The sequence below is a fragment of the Triticum dicoccoides genome, chromosome 1A, assembly GCF_002162155.2.
Source record: "Triticum dicoccoides isolate Atlit2015 ecotype Zavitan chromosome 1A, WEW_v2.0, whole genome shotgun sequence".
Taxonomy (NCBI): Eukaryota; Viridiplantae; Streptophyta; class Magnoliopsida; order Poales; family Poaceae; genus Triticum; species Triticum dicoccoides.
The window spans coordinates 7,189,168-7,193,825 of record NC_041380.1 but is presented as its reverse complement, the minus strand read 5'-3'; positions in this window follow the sequence as shown (position 1 = coordinate 7,193,825).

Below are 4,658 nucleotides of genomic sequence, written 5' to 3'. Positions count from 1 at the left end.
CGGGGGAGGCCGGGGCGGCGCAGCGCGGTCGGGGGAGGCCGGGGCGACGGCGGGTGGAGACGACGACGGGGGAGGCAGGGGTGGAGACGGCGGGGACGGCGGGGAGACGGCAGGTGGAGACGGCGGCGGGGATGGCAGGGGCGACGGCGGGTGGAGACGGCGATGGGGGAGGCAGGGGTGGAGTGGGCGGCGACAGGCGGCGGGGCCGAATGCGGCGGCGGCGGATCGGGGTCGGGGGCGAGCTGGGGTCGGGAAACGACTGGACGGGGAGCGCCCAGGTATGGATAAGGCGACCTATGCCGACGGCTTAGCCGTCGGCATATATTAATCATGCCACGTGGCATGTATGCCGACGGCTAAGCCGTAGGCATAGGTATATTTCTTTTTTTTAAATATACGTTCTTGAATTTTTTTTGAATGATACATGGTATATAATTATATTAAAAATGATACATGGTATACATATTTTTTACATGCATGAACATTATTTAAAATGTATCATACATTTTCTTTAATGATTTGAAACATTATTTTTAATTACATGATCCTTTTTTTATATTGTACAACAATTTTCTAAAATATCATGTATATTTTTTCTGAACCAGATTTTTTCTATGGTCAGCAACATTTCTTTATGACATAATTATTTGCTAAATTGTACTAACAAAAAATGTACATTGTGTTAATACATTGAGGGGGACAACATTTCTTTATGATATAAATATTTTATATGGTCTCGTGAAAGGTGATACATAGGAGAGCAACTGACTGAGGGGTACCGTTACTGAGTACCTGATCCGGTAACTATGCGAGTGCCTGATCCGTCTACTACCGTGTCATCGCCGTCCGTGGGGGGGGGGCACGCCCCGGAGACGCATGCCGCCTCTTCGGACATGCCACCACAACACCCCGCATGTATGAGGGACCGGTGCGATGCTCCGGTGGCATTGCTACCCCCCAGCCCCCCTCCCGCCTAACCCTGTAGCGTTTGACCACGGGATCTAGCCCTTTGACTTTGCACGGACGGGCTTTGACCAGCGGACCTCCCCGCCCGGTTGTGTTAGGTCAGCCCATAGGAACACTTTGGAGCAACAACCGGGCCAGACCCACAGCAAGATCCCCTCCATGTAGATACGACGCGGCCGTTTCCCCCCTCCAGGTGCCGGCGGCGGCGCCGTCCGTGAGGGGGGGCACACCCCGGACACGCTCCGGTGGCATTGCTACCCCCCAGGGCCCCCGTCCCGGCTAACCCTGTAGCGTTTGACCACGGGATCTAGCCCTTTGACTTTGCACGGACGGGCTTTGACCAGTGGACCTCTCCACCCGGTTGTGTCAGGTCCGCCCATAGAGACACCCGGGAGCAACATCCGGGCCAGACCCACAACAAGATCCCCTCCGTGTAGACCCTACGCGTCCGTTTCCCCCCTCCAGGTGCCGGCGGCGGCGCCGTCCGTGAGGGGGGCCACGCCCCGGAGACGCGTGCCGCCTCTTCGGACATTTCACCACACCACCCCGCATGTATGAGGGCCCGGTGCGATGCTTCGGTGCCATTGCTACCCCCCAGGCCCCCCTCCCGCCTAACCGTGTAGCGTTTGACCACGGGATCTAGCCCTTTGACTTTGCACGGACGGGCTTTGACCAGCGGACCTTCCCACCCGGTTGTGTTAGGTCAGCCCATAGGAACACTTTGGAGCAACAACCGGGCTAGACCTACAGCAAGATCCCCTCCATGTAGACCCGACGCACCCGTTTCCCCCCTCCAGGTGCCGGCGGTGGCGCCGTCCGTGAGGGGGGGCACACCCCGGACACGCTCCGGTGGCATTGCTACCCCAGGGCCCCCGTCCCGCCTAACCTTGTAGCGTTTGACCACGGGATCTAGCCCTTTGACTTTGCACGGACGGGCTTTGACCAGTGGACCTCTCCACCCGGTTGTGTCGGGTCAGCCCAGAGGGACACCGGGGAGCAACATCTGGGCCAAACCCACAGCTAAATCCACTCCGTGTAGACCCGATGCGGTAGTTTCCCCCCTCCAGGTGCCGGCGGCGACGCCGTCCGTGAGGGGGCCACGCACCGGAGACGCGTGCGGCCTCTTCGGACATGCCACAACACCACCCCACATGTATGAGGCGCGGTACGATGCTCCGGTGGCATTGCTACCCCCCAGGGCCCCCGTCCCCCCTAACCCTGGAGCGGTTGACCACGAGATCTAGCCCTTTGACTTTGCACGGACGGGCTTTGACCAGTGGACCTCTCCACCCGGTTGTGTCAGGTCCGCCCATAGAGACACCCGGGAGCATCATCCGGGCCAGACCCACAGATACATCCACTCCATGTAGACCCGACGCGTCCGTTCCCCTCCTCCAGGTGCCGGCGGCGGCGCCGTCCGTGACGGGGCCACACCCCGGAGATGCGTGCCGCCTCTTCGGACATGGCATAACACCATCCGGTTGTGGTAGGTCATCCGATATATATGAACACTTGGAGCAAAGTCCCCTTCGTATAGACCCGATGCGGCTGTCCCCATTCCAGTTGCCGGCTGGCGGCGGCACCGTTCGTGAGGGGGGTCACACCGCTCTGTACAGAACCGAAAAATAATGTATGTATGCTTATTAACACATACTATATGTAAGTTAGTTAAATAATAATAATAAAGAAAACAGTGAAGAAAAAGAAAAAAAAATATATGTATGCTTACTATATGCTTATTAACACATACTATATGTATGCTTATTAACACAATCTATATGTATGCTTATTAACACATACTGTATGCTTAATAATAATAATACTATATGGAAAAAAAGAAAAAAAGAAAAAAAAAACTATGCCGACGGCAAAGCCGTCGGCATAGCTGCGGCCAGGGCAGATGGACAGCACCGCGGATCGATGACGTGTCACCTATGCCGACGGCTGCCGTCGGCATAGGTCCTGGTCGGTGCGCTCTGGATCGGTGACGTGTCACCCGTATCTATGCCGACGGCCACCCGTCACGGCCGTCGGCATAGATTTGACGTCGTTAGCCGGCCGTGATGAGTGTTGTCGGCGGGCCCGCATCTATGCCGACGGCCAGTATATGCCGACTGCAGCTGTAGGCGTAGTCCGGGATAAGCCGACGGCTGTGTTGTGCCGACGGCTGCTGTCGGCGTAGACGGGGATAGCCCGACGGCAGTTGTACGCCGACGGCCAGGATCTAGCTGTCGGCATAGCTCGGATTAGGCCGACGGTGGCCGTCGGCATACATTTGGCTGTCGGCTTAGAGCCCTGTTCCGGTAGTGATGTGTAATTCAATAATGAGCATTTTCCGAATGCTAACAATTTCAACCAATTTGAATACACTTGCAAGGCACATAATTCGAACAACCACCTCCGCCACCCATCAGAACGCTCGAAAGAAACTCCCGCAGAATCAATTGAGAAGAGAATGGTGTGAGCAAGATGGATGCAGAGCTCGATCGAGCCGACCTGTTTTTGAATCAAAGAATGACAAACCGGAAATCCAATCTCGCAACCGGGGTTACCAGAAGCTGTACGTGGTGGACAAGGAGCAGGAACTGTTAGAATTATTGGGACTAGCACATATGCCCGTGTGTTGCAACGGTAGGGATACTCTTTTGAGAAGCAACGGAAGAGATAATTGATGTGTGCATCAAAAACGGTATGCACAACAGTGGGGCGACAGAGCGAGGATCTGTGGTCTTCCTTCAGATCATGTTTGGCCTATGAGATCTTGATAGTTGTAGCGACCAGACCTCAAACAGTCTGATCTCTGTGATCCGGTGTCATCCCTGGATCAGTAATGCTGACACCACACAGTACTCGGAGGATTTATAACAGAGTAGCAATCACACACTTATTACATCGAGTGTCTCCATAGAGAACTTATTACAATAAATATGGCTTAAGGCCATCTATAAATGATAACAGCGGAAGGCTTGGAAGATAAGTGAGTCCATCAACCCCAACGGCATCACTGTATATAGAACCACGACCTAACAACTCCTTAATCGTCGTCTGAAAAGTCTGCAACATTAATGTTGCAGCCCGAAACGGGTCAGCACATGGAATATGCTGGCAAGGTAACACATAGAGAATAATAGAAAGAAACAGCTATATTATATGCATATTTGGCTGGTGGAAAGCTCTATGGTTACAGTTTTGCGTAAAGCCAATTTTTCCCTACTACAAACAAATAAATTTAATTACTATCATGGTGGTTGTTAAACATTAAGAATGGTTGACAGCATTCTCAATCCCAATTAAGCATCATCATTAACAAAACCCAACAAAATTATTTTAGGGTAACATGTTGAGATTCACATGATAATCCAGGTACTAGATACTCAAGATGTCCATAACCGGGGACACGGCTAACCATGATTAGTTTATTACACTCTGCAGAGGTTTGCGCACTTTTCCCCACAAGACTCAATCGCCTCCGTTTGGTTTCTGGCACTACATGGTGTTTGAGAAGACGGATGACCGAGACATAGTCTTTTAGAAGCGCTAGCACCTTATGATCGGATAGACCGTACCACCTACATCCCCTACATCTGCTAGTCTACCATTGTAAGAGTTTGCACGACTTAGTCAACTATGCTAGAGCCCATAATAGCTTGTGGCTGCACACGAAAGTGTCTAGTATGAATAGTCTCATGATC